The 14,537-nt window shown below is 37.3% G+C and overlaps 1 protein-coding gene across 4 annotated transcripts in view; it reads right to left on the bottom strand.

Annotated features, from left to right (window-relative positions):
• Positions 1 to 14,537, bottom strand: part of LOC148741091 (fibroleukin-like) — a 371,193-nt gene that overhangs the window by 19,821 nt on the left and 336,835 nt on the right. The window lies entirely within an intron of this gene.

Here is a 14,537-nt window from a genome sequence, read left to right on the forward strand (position 1 = left end):
CCTTTTCAATGAGACGTAAAGCAAAAATCAGTTTTCAGTGATATTTGATTTTAAAGGTTCGTGTTCGAGAAGATTTCGTATGCACGATTTACTTGCATTAGAAAGTTCTTAACAGATTTCATTTAACAATTCTGCCTTCTGCCCAACACTTAATGAACGTTCTTGCTCAAAAAGGGACAGGGGAAATGAATTTTTTCCAAATAAAGTATTTCGTGCGATTAAAATAGTTTAATTGTCATCTATGGCTGAACTCGTTGTTTATCATTTTCGCCTCTTTTTGCCCGACTAGCTTCTAGATCACTCGTCCTTAGGAGGGAGCATGGGCCCTGAAGCTTTATATAATATTATTTGGATTGGCTTTATAGAAATTGAGATTCTTTAAAAATATAATTGGTTTGGTTCTTCAGACGACGATTTTAATGCTGCATGGAGGGAAAAGAGGGTCCAGGTCAGAAGCAGACACACATCAATCTCTATTATTATTCTGTCGGTTTCAGTCGACTACGATTCTTCCGCGAAATCGACTCTCAAGAGACTTTATCCCGTGTATTTTTGAATGCTACTTTCTGTGTACCATAAATTGCGCTTGGAATGTGGAAATTGAGTTAAACTATAGCTACTGGTTTCCTATCCAAATCTAATATTCTCGGTGCCTGTTGCCTTCTTTGAGTATATAGGTCAAGGTTAGCCATAATGATTTTAAAAGTTGTTGTTTTTGTTGTTGTTGTTATTGCTTTTTTTGTAATAGCGTTAGGTAATTAAGTGACAAATAAATGGCAAAAGTTTGAATTATAAGCATATGTGAGCGTAAGAGCCAACTGACCTCTAAGGATCAAAATTCTTCGTTGAAACCCCAAAAACTTTCTCGTGCACGTGAATATCATTTTGGTTTACGTTTTTCTCCTAAAAAGCACTTTGGTGAAGGCTTAAAGAAAGGGCGGTAGAGGAAACCATAACAAAGTCAACGATGACCGACAGAAGTTATTTTTGGAGAATCAAGCCCTGATGCCGTTCGAGGACAGAAACTTTAAGGTAAAAGCTTGACATGCGGCCCAGAGGGTTCTTCAATCTTATCACTCGTGTGCGGATTAAAAGAGACAATCGGATACATATAAATAACTAAAGAATTCCAAAAACAAATCTCAAAAGTTGAAAACGTTAAGGAAAACAGTTTCAGGAATGGACATCAAGATGTGACCATCAAACACGGGAAATGTATTTTTAGAGAGAAACACTGAGACAGCCTCAACTATCATAAGCCATACGATGCCATTACATTAAATCTCGGTCAATGGCCTTTCGTTTTTAAGCATCGGACTCGAAAACTATGGAACCGGATAAATCACATGACTGCTAGCGTCGACATCAAAGGATAAATTACGGAGTTTTGCTCGTATTTTTTCAAACAGTTTTCGAGCCTGAGGCGATTAACTGTTTTCGTATAATTACTCAGGTGATTATAGAAATGAGCAAAGGAATGTTAAATTTTATTTGCCATTGTCACGCGTCAGTGAACAACTTATAGGCCCTGTTTACAAGCAAGGAGGGTAGCCCTTGTTCTAGGGTTACCCTAGCAGGCTGGTCAAAGATAGCCCGGGTTTACAGGCAAAATTTCGCAGGTAGGGTTACCCTACCACACGAGACAACTTACCTATGCTTGGTAACCACACGCATTGTTATCAATGTTCAAAGGGTCTGGAAACAAGTAAAAAGTTGTCCCAGGTAGGCGAGTTATCCCCACCAGAGCGTTTACAAGGCAGTTAGGGTTACCCTAGCGCTAGGGTAACCCTAGCGCTCAGTTAGGGTTACCCTAGTGCTAGGGTAACCCTAGCTGCCTTGTAAACACGTCGATGAAAAAAAGAAGAAATGTGGGAGCGTTAGGGTAACCCTCCTGCCAGGGTAACCCTAGCACTAGGGTTACCCTACCTGCTTGTAAACAGGGCCTTAGTGAGAGCCGCTCGCACGGACAACGGGTCATCCTCGGTGTAAATACTGACGAGGTTTTCTTTGTTTCATGAGGTATAGTGTTGTTGTCTTTATTTTACGTCACTTGTGAGCTTCGCGGGTTTTTATACCGAGGATGAGCCCGGACAACAGACTATTTCTCTTGTAAAAAGTCCAGTCTTTCCTCCCGACTGAGACGTAAAATTTTGACAAACATTTATTCATCTCGTTGATCTCTATTGCCTCAAAGTCAGTGGTAAATTCGGTTTGTTGTTAAAACCATTCTGTTAAGTAAATAAACTTTTGCGAAAATTGAATGTAGTTGTTTTGATTTATTCCTGCATGTCGAAATAGTCAAAATTTTCACGGGAATTTAAATGGTTTCTTTAACGTTTAGCACAATTTTCACACCTTACCTTTGAAGAGTGTCATTCCAAACTTTGTGGCGTGTTTGGTATTCCTCGGAATAGCATTTTCTTTCATTAAATTAATTTATTTTCTTTCCAATTTAGGAGGGGGACATAGCGTTTTGCGGTGTTGCGGTATTGCGGTGTTTAACTCACTTTTTTTAAATGTAATTTGCGGTGACAACTCGCATTGCGATGTTGCGGTGTTCTAAAACCTTACTGAGTACGATGTTTACAATTTCAAGCTAACGGTGTTGGGTGAAATAAATCATTTTCAGTGTTGCACTTTATCCGTTAACCTTATATAAAACTAGGTTTTGGCGATATCGTTGTTACCGGCGACCTTTCGCACGATAAGTAGATCTAATTCGATACCGACAATATTCACTAAGACACTGCTAGCAGAATTACAACTTCTCTTTAATATCCTCAGCAGGTTACAGAAAGAAGCGTAAAACTAGAAAGTAATACGTGAAAAAGAAACTGACGAGAAAATGGAACCGTTTTTGTGAATCGGCTTGTCTCGAAGAAATACATCAAAATCCTACGAAGGCACGATAAACAGAACGAAATTAAGATATATATTACCTTTGTCCAGCAACATCTCTTGAACAAAACCTCATCTTTCAAACCAGCAAACTAAATCCAACAGGGATCAACGAACGCTTTTCATTCCACTAATTTCTTCGTGTTTTTCTCGTTGCCATGTTCCCACCAATAACGTAGCTCCATTTTCTGCCTTTAAAAACACACACAACCCACAATTCCTCGATTCGCTCCGACGAAGGGCTAACGCTCGAAACGTCAGCTTTTGTAATCGTTACGGTGGCCAATTTACCATTTCAACTTTGTTGATAGATCCAAACAAAAGTAGTATTCCGACTGCTGGTTGATTCCCTTTTTTTTAATATCATATTTTAGCCGCAGAGAATTAATAAAACAGATAAAACCACTACTCTCATGTTGCAATTCGAGTTGGTTTTATTTAGTTTACTCACCAAATAGGACACAAGTAAGCTGGGTCCGGCTGCTAGACGAAGGAATCGGGATGGTAACCGACTTGAGCCATGCTTACTTTCTCTTAAAACAAAAAAAAAAAAAAAAAACTGCCCAATAGACCAACAAATAGAGGTAAAAGGAAGGAACAGAATATCCTGAATATCGACTGATTTTCCGCGTGGTTCTGCCTTCCGCTTTGTCCCCAGTCTCTCGCGATCACTGGGAGATATTTAGTTAATAATTAAGGAAAACATTTACCTTCCCATCACTCCCCGCTCGCGCTCTACTCCTTTAAAGCTAAATTAAAGTATCCCTCTCTCGCGCTTTCCGCTTGTCTCGCTTGCTCTAAGTTTCCCAATTCCCACCCAGCCTTGGGAAAGTCTGAGGAGGAGACAGGCTTTTGCCGCTCCAATGGCAGTTTGTTTATGTTGTTCATCTCCCGTTGTGCTCTCGGTGGTGATGGATTGTCACCAGATCTGCAACTGGGCGTAGGTGATTATTGGTCAGGGTGTACCTACCCCTCCCTCGTTTACAAATATTACAATAAGGCGATATAGGGCCGATAGGGTTCCATGTTACTGATAATCTCACTAGAGAAAATTCTTTCTTCTCGTGACTCCGTTCGTAAGACCAGGGAGTCGCATTTGATAGATAAGGCTTTCTATGACTCTTGAATCTCGTGGCCTACACCGCCGTGAGGAATTAATGTAATCCATATCCTTTAGAATTTTTCCTTTTCTACTTTTTATGTTCTACTTCATTTCCGCCTCCCTTTTTTTAACAATTTCTATTGCTACATTCTCCATCTATATAATATTGTGATCCCTATATAGTTCAGTAACATCTGAAAACCTGATCGAAGCTAGAAGGCTGGTATGGCCAGCCCGGCGAGATATTGTTATACACATTGTTTTCAATTAGCTTTGCTCAAGCAGTAGTCTTTTGACTTCTCGTTCGAGGTTCATTTAATTTTTTGGCTCATTAGATCTCCTTTCTAGAGAGATCGGCAATGTTCACAACCAACAGGATCTTCGTCCACCGTTTTTGCAGTTAATTTAATCTGTTTCAAAGAAGAGGAAAGGCGAAGATAAGAGGGGGTATAGGTGCGATGACTTTCCATGTTATCTAAAACGTTACAAAAAAGACTTAACTGTGAGTAGGGATATCGTGCGAAAATAGCGTTTATAGAAGACATTTTTTTCTTGTGGTGGGAACCGATAAAAAAAATCCTGGCTACGCCCTTAATTTGTTTTATGGCAACAAAACAACAGAAAATTAGTCTTTATTAACACTATCTTTAGAGAAACGTTATCGAAAACTCCTCTCAAATCCTTTCTTAGTAAAGTACCAGCAGTGAGAGTAAGGGAACAAGCCAAGGGAGTCCTTATATGTATCATGGGCAGGGTACTGTACGAACCCCTGCTATAAGCCGCATATGTTTTGGTGATGGAGGTGTAGGGGGCCGCGTACACATTCACGGACAAGAAATGGGAATCGAAACTTTCGAGTTTTAACATGGGAAATAACTAGTAAAAAATAACTGATTAAATAACGTTGGCTGCATTTTCTTAGTCCCTAAAGAGGAATGAGTCCGCAAAATTTAAGCCTATTTTTTGGGACAAAAAAGAATGCATGTGAATAGGTTTTACTCCCGTCCAAGAATCTCTTGATCATGCTATATAGGCTATTTATTTATTTATTTATTTATTTATTTATTTTAATAGAGATATTAAAAAACGAAATTTTTTCAATAATATCTTATGGCACGAAATGTAAAAAGAGGCCAGTAGAGGGTAGATTTTCTTGCAACATGCATCTACCGGCACAGAACTAAATGTTTTTTCCTAGCTAGTCTATTATATATACCTGTTGTTTTTAAGACCGAGCTACTGAAAAATGTTAGTTTCTCACACTGGTTGATACTTTAATGCCCCCTTTTACGGTAAAAGTTAAATCTCATTTCAAAAAGAAATTCTTGAATACACTAGCTTCCATTTGATAGAACGTGTCTTGGAAGTTAACAAGAGTGAAGCTTTCCATGTAAGTCTGAAAAATATTTAATGTTAGCATGGCCGATTGCAAAGGTATTTCTCCAACTTTTCAATGCAACGCAACTGGCCTCTCAAAACTACTCCAAACCAACGTGTATTACTTACCTTGAGTATGAATAATGTCCTAAAGCTTGAAAATGGAATGAAATAGTACTTAGCAGCCTGGCAAGTGCTTCACTGACGTCACCTTTGTTTTCTTTTTCTTGTTTCAGGTGCTTTTCAGGACGGCGTTTGCATTGCTGTCTCTACCAAGACTAGACTTTGTGCTTCATAGACACCAAGGGCAATCCATATTTTATCCCATTAAACCGATATTAGAACATACTGGACATGGGCTAAAAAATGCAAGGATGGTAAAGGGCGCAGGAAGCGTGTGTATCGGGGGCGGGGAGGGGATCATTTGCGTTGTACAGTATTTTTTTTTTTTTTTTTTAACTGAGCATTCTACCTTAAAAACAAAAAAGAAAGGAAAACAAAAAAAGAAATGATGACAATTAATCTATGTTCTTTTGTAAACAAGGAAAAACAAAAAGAAACAAGGTGACCTTCACACTGAGCCGTGGAATGTGGCATGTCTTTCAAAACCAATGTTTGTGCGAAAGAATCAATGTGAATATCTCTAGAATATCGTACAAATAATTTTAGTCTACGAATTGGCTATCCGAGTTTCACGCGCACTCGCGTTTTGCTTCCTCTACTATCCCCGAGGGTAAATGAAGACCACTGGGACAGAAAGACGATTGAGAGACATGGGAACGAATTAGTCAGATATTAATATTTAAAGTTTGATGTAGAGGGCTCGGGTTTAAGGGATAATATTGGGCTATCTGTTATTTTGGCACGAGTTTATGCCATTATACGGCAGCTCAGTCAGCCTGATACTTACGTTTTCTTTTGCAAGTTCTCTTTTTGTTTAATTTGTTACGTTAGAGTTTAAAAGCTTTTCACATCGAATATCTCCTGTTAGTGGCGTAAGAATCATTTTGTAACCCTAAATTTTGGCTAACTTCATTTATTTATCTTTTTTTATTTATTTATATTTTTCGTGAAAATTTTTGCCAAGTATATAAGTTTGCGATAACGCAAACATTTTAAAATAGTTTGCACTTGTAGTTAATAGTTAAGATTTTGCTTAGCTCCAGCTGTTTTCTTCTTTTTCTCTTCCGTGAACAAAAACATTTCTACGGTATAAGAAAATATATAACGATCATATTGCAGAAATAAATTAGCTGTTGGTGTCATTTAAGTGTAACTGTATGTGTGTGAGGGTGGCTGGGGCAGGAGGGGGGGGGGGAGAGCGGCATGACCTTTTGAGTTTGGATATATAACTGTGTGTTGGAAAGTTTCTCTTCGCAGTTGATTCCTCTTGGACGAGTTCTTCGAGAATAGTTAAATCCGTTGATAACTTCCCGGCACGGTCAAGCCCATCTTGAATTATACTCTTTTGTTTGATATGGCTTGTTTTTTGGTTTGGTTTTTCCTACGTACATTACCAGAGGTTGGGATAATTTTCAATGTTGCAAGATGAGGGAGAGCTTTCATTAAGTACAAACAAATCGTTAAAATTGGATATTTATCGGCAAGATTTAAATTTCCAATAGAAGCTGCAAAAAATAGCCTCCCCCGTCAACAGGAGCGATCATAGAGGATTTAAGGTAATTATAAAATGTATAACTTTATTTTATGTATTATAATGCATGGTAACTGAGTCCAAGAGAAAAACGTGAATATCTTCAACATCTCAGAAATATTTCTGATTTGCACTTAGTGTTTAATATTTTTGGCGCCAGAGCGTCGTCCCAGGGAGTCCGGGGACCAACCGCTCTTTTTATTTAAAGACGCGACTAATCCAATATTTGAAATAACGATTAGCCAGAGATAACGTAAAGATCTATAAGATGTATGGAATGACCTGCGAATTGTAAGTTACATTTCATTGAACTCTCAAATGTTATTCCATATTTAAAAAAATCTGTATTTGTTTTTTAGTTTGACTTGCTTCCTCTGGCAACTAGTACGAAAATAAAAGGATCACCATACATCTGTAACCTTCAAAGCTACAGTAACGCTTTAAAACGAAAGTGCGAATCAATTACATACCAGTAAGAAGGATTCATTTCGTGCATAGCTTTGGCCAAGTAATAAATGATATATACATGTGCTCGTATTAGCAAAGATGTTAGGTTGAATAAACTATTGGGCTGTGTGGTAAATGTTTCGTGTACTACAAGTTATCAGGTTCTCATTCTTACATTGCACCAAAGGAAGAAAAAAAAAAAAAGAAAAGAATAAAAAGCGAGATCTATTAACATAGATTAGTGTGTTTTTCTTTATAATCTGTAACAAAAAGCGAAAAGCAAAACCAACAGCTGTTAATGGAAGAACCGGCACTTGCGTTGTATTTTGTGTTTGTAATAAAAGCAAATTTTCGTCCAAAAATTATGCACGCAAATGAACAATGGAAGAGATTATAATAAATTTTGGCTCGAATGATAACTATATCTTAAAAACGGTATCCAGGGGAAAGACTTTACTTCATATTGTACGCATTAGGAATTTGAGGTTACGTAATCTATAAAGAAACTTATGAAACATTATAAATGGTAATCTATTAAGAATTTGAAGTTAACTTATTAAACATTGTGAGCATTTTTGATTGACAAGTTACGTCGTAAAAGTTGCGACGTAAAACTTATTTGACAAGGTTTTGATTGACAAGTTATAAAGGTGACAAATTTTACGTCGTACAAGATACGAAGTAAAACTTATTTGATAAATTACGACGTAACGTGTAGTCAAAATTGAAGTTTACGTCATAACGCGAAGCTCCTCGTTTAAAGACGTTGAAAGTTCACTGAACGATAATCGAATTCTCGCCGTAAAATAGACGTCGGTGTATTTGAGGGCGTAACGAGGTGAATACAAGGTTTTACGTCGTAAAATTTAGGACGTGATATCTGAAAGATGAACTTGATCCCCTTGAACGTAAAAAGGTGTCAGAAAGTCAAACATGTGCTCAAAGTGTTTTGAGCAGTAATGAACTCCATAGAGATGGTCAAACGGCAGAGGGAACTTATTTCCTTGCAATTACTTATTTCTACCGCTCCTATCTATGCATGCGGCTTAACTGTTAGTACATTACCTACCTGCATTAACCTAGATTGTAAGTTTGTTAGAGTGGAAAAACAAGCACTGTTGAAGGATCAAAGCAAGAGGGATCCGATCCAAGAGATTGGGGAACTCATCATCAGACTTCTTGGTGAGTTACGTGATAGCAGAGAGTTCTCAGAGTAAACAATCAAAACCTCACTGAAAAAAAAAAAAATACTTAGAGCCGCTAGACGTTACATAATCGTAGGAAATCTTTTTTGACCTTAGCCTGATAAAGATAAATAAACACGTCTATCAATGATCGGTCCTCTAATTAACACGGCTAATTGCAAGTCTTCCATTACATAACAGCTTTATATTACAGCGTTTTTACGAAAAATATAGCTGTAAACGTCAACCAAAAATGTGCTCATGGCACTTGGAGTTGTATATATTTGTAACTAGATTAATTTTAGAGCATTTTTACCTTGTGATTAAAACGTGCCAGTCTTGTCGACGAATTATCACGACTTTTACATTGAAAGTCACACTCGTTAAAATATACCACTTTCTTCCCTATAGGAAGTTCTAGAATAACACGTTTAAAAATAAGTATCTGTCGTCACTCGTTGAGTCGTTCTTCTCGTTTGCCACTTTGCACTGTCTCTTTAATCAATGTTATTTGGTTGTCTCTTCAAAAACGAATTTAATCTCTCTCGGAGGACAAAGAGAATGAAGATCTTGTTCTAGTCCACATCAATCATTGCTAGAAATCTATCAGTCTGTCGGTAATTATTCTGATTACCGTAATTTTCAAGAGACATAATCTTATAGAATTTTACATACCCCGTATTCTGCCTCATTGGAAGTTTCAAACTAGCACTTCTAATTGAACAATGTGTTGCAATTAATTCAATTGTTTTCCTGTATTTGTCAATTTTCGCTGCCTCGTTAACAAATATTGATCTGGATTATTCTTCAATCAACGAGTTTAATCCAACCCGAAGGGCAAAAGAGGGTAATGGTTAGTATCTGACGCATATCACTTACTTTTATCCATCTATTGATGATTCTGTCTCGCAGTTTTGAGAAGATTCTTACCATATCCCACGTTCCTTGCATATGATACTGACTTTCGTCTGAAATTTGAATCACAAGGTTGAAACTTTGTTACTGACTTCCAATCCAAATGATATATTATGTCCTCAGAGCCTCGCACTGAAGAGCAAACGTTAAGTTTTATTTGGTGAGGGTTGGTCATAACTCGGACTTGTTGAATGGCTGCGTAAGTGAGTAAGTCAAACACATCGCTGTTAAGGTTTAATTTCATAGACGACCGATTTTGATGCCTCGTTAACAATCCTGCCAATTAAATTTAAGATTTCTACGGCTGACCAACGTGTTCTTAAATTAGTAATAATTTTGTAATAGGAAATGACTTCCTTGCAGAACTTTACATATCTACTGAGTGGGAGGGCTAAAAATATTCTAAATCTATCGTCCCGTCAAAACTGCTAAACTCACTTAGTAAGTAGTATTTAATCATATGTCGCCCTTTCCTTTTCTTTTTTGTTATTTCAGCTCGCATTCCGCAGGTTGGTAGTGCTTTTTCCAGCCCTGTTCATGCAATCACGTCCGGCCCACATATGGGTACATTTCTTCTTGACCAACTGATTACCTCAGCCACACGTTCAGTTGATAAGGAGAAAAGTCCTCATTTTGCTTCACCGCCGACGATATCGAGAATATTCTTTAAAAAAATTACATGAGATAAGTTTGAGTGTGACGTCCGAACTCAATAAATCTCACACTGAGCATAAGTTTCATACTAATTTTTTTTTTTTAACAAGAAGTGGTACATAATCTAGCTTTAGATGTAGTTGACACAATTCTTCACATTTTTTTTTCACCGACGTCTCTGATATACAAAAATCGCAATTACTGATGATCAACCTTCGATGTATGCCCGTGCAAATAGAACTGATCCAAAAGTACACTTTTTTTTATACCCTTTTCATCAGGTCTTTAATTTACGTTTGACGAAGTGTCATCATGGGAAACACCCTTCTTACTATGCCCCCTTTGGACTTCGGATCCAAGTTGATAGACTACTCGAGAGCCAAATAGCTCCAAGTCAATTCAAAATGTCTATGCTAATAGGTATATCACATTAATATTAGTTGATATAGCAACTCTTTTAAGGAAATACAAAGCGAAAAGGGTCCACCCACTATCTAGCCTCGTTTTCACGCTGAGAGGATAGCTCTTTCAAATCCATTTAAACTTTACTTTAAAAAAGAGCAATCCTAGTTTTTGCAGAAGAATTTAGTGTAAATTGATTATTTCTAACACAAAAACGTTCATTCTTCCCTTGAGATGACAAGCTCTTTGCAGGGGGCTTCTGCTGTTTGTAAACGATAGTAAAACTGTAGTAATTAGTACTTACCTAAGAGTGTTTTTGCATTTTCAGTGTCACATGACCAGTCACGTTACATGTTTCATGGTTTTATAGAGTAAGCAAAGTTCCTGTTATGAAACTGACTTCATACAATAATTTTAGTCTTAAAAAACATAGTCAAAAGGCCAGGGAATCTCCTTTTTTAGAAGTCAGCCTCGTTTTCATGCTGAACAGTGGTTTGTCCACGAAAATACCCTCTTAACGCAAAACCTATACGACAATTTGACGTTACAAACTACCTAGCGTTAATCAGCAGGTCTTCCTCTATCAAAACGTACTATCAAACCTTTTCTAACTCGTGGGTTGTGCGAAACCTTCATTTTCCAGTCCTGGCTTCCGGACTATTATTCGGCCAAGCCTGTTTGGTCAAGATGGCTGGATATTAGCCTCGTTCTTTTTACGCATTTTTTTGCAGGAAAAAAAATCAAAACAAAAAACAAAACAAAAACAAAAAAAGGGCAGTATTCAGCCATCTTGACCGAACAAGCTTGGTTCCGTATGATGCACGATCCTCGCAGTAGAGAGCGCTATTTATCCAATAGCGAAAATCAGACCTGAAAAAAAATCAGGCCTGTACGGATTAGTTAGTATACTATCTGTAGTACACTAACTAATCCGTTTGCAGCCGCATAATTTGCATTGCCAGTTGATTATTATGATGGTCCATTTATACCTTTTGATAACCGTGGTCAGTTGGAATTTCTAAGAGGAAAGCTCTGCCACAGTTTAAAAGTTTACTTGACGATTTTTACGGAGTATCTAAATGAAACAAGTATAAGGCATTTCATTGATTTCATAGAGAGATAAATAATATCTATCAATAAATTAGAACTAACTAATTCATATATTGACAAGTATCAGTTTAATAAGTTGAAATTCAAATCACAAAACTGAAGAGAAAGCTTTACAAGTCTTACAAGTGATTTTATTTTTCCTTTTCAGGTCATTTATACCTTTTTACGTATGTAATAAGCATTTCTTTTGGTAAAGCTGGTTCTATATTTACTACGGTATGTTTTTAAAGCGGTGTTGGAATAGGGTCAAATACCGTTTGAAAGGGGCTTAAGAGCTATGTTTGACAAAAACTACATATTAGGTCATGCCGGAGACAAATTCGCGGCAAAAGTCTTTGCACGCTCCGCCCCTTTTTTAATCATTTTCTCTTATCCTCATTTATCTTCCCCCTTCCGCCAAAATGCTTAAAGAAACCGGCAAAAGGCACCTGTATAGAGCACTACTTTAGTGGTGACTATAGCGAAAGAGAAGTGCAAGTATACGGAGTCGGGACGCTTTTGCGTAGAAAACCGAAGAGAATTATCCCTGTTAAAAGAAAGAGTGCGAAGGTTTTTTTGTAAAACGAGGCAAACTTTATCTAGTCCAATTTCTTTACCATGACCCCACTTTCTAAACTTTTATTTTACCTTTTACTGACAAAAACGATATAAAATGAGGAAATAAAGACAATCGCACGACAATCTAAACCTTTGACGAAGGGAAAACGTTTGAGGTGTCAGCTTTAGAATCCTCCACCGACGCAGCACCACAGCTTCTTTAGAAGGTCTTAAAACTTTTAGACTGGTCGTCATATCCTTCTAACCAATGGAAAAATTGTCGACAACTTATGGCAATAATAGATCGAGACTGTAAATTCAAGGGAATCATTTTCTTAAGTTGGACAAACGATAAGAAGTGATAAGACTCTTCTTGGGGCTTACATACTTTCGCATTTACATCGGCACGAGCACTTTATTTCAAAAATTGACGAAGGTGAAGAATCTGGCAGCTTGCTAATAAATAATTGTTAGAAACCAGACAAAATTATGTAGGATGAGGAATAGCCAACTCGGCTATTAGCTAAAGCTGATTCCGGCTTAAACGAGTCAGTTTTGTTGAATTCATTTAAGAAACTGTTTTAGGATGATTTTATTATATCTAATTTTACTTCATTTCCTAATAAAACATATGTTCGACCTTTCGAGAGATGAACCAAGGAGTTGAGTCGAGCACATGAAGTAGAGGCTTCCTTCATTTGTTGAACAAGAAAATCTTGACAGAGTTTTCAAAGGGTTTCACTTGTTTGGGGTGGTGTATCGTATTTATCCCGATCCTCTACGTTTGAACAGACGTGGATGTCTGCTGTTTCAGATCACATTTCCGTGAAATATTCCTGCAATCTTTGACATCATCAATCCTACCCACTTTATCTGGCACGCCTCTTCTCATATCAAACTTCAAGCTTGTGTGCTATTATTATTATTATTATTATTATTATTATTATTATTACTATTATAGACCACTTTCATAAATAGCTGCTGGATTAATATTCTTTTGTTTAAATTTAAATTAGCCTTTCTGGCCACGTTCTCCAGTACAAAATTCAAATGAATACATTATCTCAAGCGAGGCCAGAAAGGCTATTTTAAATTTAAACAAAAGAATATCAATCCGGCAGGCATTTACGAAAGTGGTCAATAGTCTTTGGCAAAAATTTAGAATTTCGTGCGATAGCTGATTGGTTGGTTCGGAAGTTGTAACGAAGGCTATTTTTAGTTTTGATTACCTGACGTTGAATACCATGAGAATGATAGCTGCTTGGAGGCTCCGCTAAATGAGACTTTTCCCCAACGCGGCGCTGTTGAATCGATTTGTATCAGCGTCCGCTTCATTACAGCAGTGATTAGCAAGCCATTTTTCGGCATATGGATAGAAATAAACTAGTGTTTGACTTTTATGGTATATTCTAAAACATTTATTTACCACAGTGTGGGCGAACTGTGTTGGACAATTACCGCGCCTGTGCCTCTAAGCTCAATAAAAATCCATCACTTTTCACCTCTACTTCAATGAATAATCATTTAAAATCTAGAGAGCTTAGGGACAACAAGTCCCTAATTAGCTGTGGTCATTATGGATTGTGTATAGCTCGTTCCATCAAGGTTCCATTTCAGACGTATTTTTCTCCATCGTGCACAACAGGAGCTTTTCTTCAACCCTTTCCATGTTATTGGCTTCGAGCGATGGGTTCTTTTCAGCATCCTGCGCAATTAAGACTGTTGGGTATTTGCCATTGTGCATATGAACACTCACGATGTTTTCTGTCTCTCCTGCTGATGTTTATTAAATGAGAAAGAAAAATTACCAATGAGGAACTTTAGAGGCGTGTTGATGCGCTGTTTCTTTATTACCTTGTTTTGTATCTTTTTCAAATCCTTTTTCCGGTCTAAGTTAACAAATAGATTAGTAATTGTACTTTAACAGTGCAGTCCCTGTTAACGAATGAACACACGGCTAAGCGCGTTCCAGTACGTAGTTTTTAAAGTGATCGTCAGACGAACAAGTAGGTGAAAAAAATGATTTTCTGAGACTTTATACGTATACTTATGAAAAGGAAATATATCCAGTAAAAGTAGTGTTTCCAACGCCAGTCAAAGAACTGCATAGTCATCGGAGGTACCTTAAACATACTTGAGATATTTGAGCTCTAGCCCCGCACACCTAAGCATATTCAAACGTGTCAGTTTCGTTGCAAACTGAACGAAGCTTATATTTGCATTTTCGTTTTTTTTATTTCAATTGTCCGTGCCATTG

This window comes from Stylophora pistillata, chromosome 1 (assembly GCF_964205215.1).
Source record: "Stylophora pistillata chromosome 1, jaStyPist1.2, whole genome shotgun sequence".
NCBI classification, from domain to species: Eukaryota; Metazoa; Cnidaria; class Anthozoa; order Scleractinia; family Pocilloporidae; genus Stylophora; species Stylophora pistillata.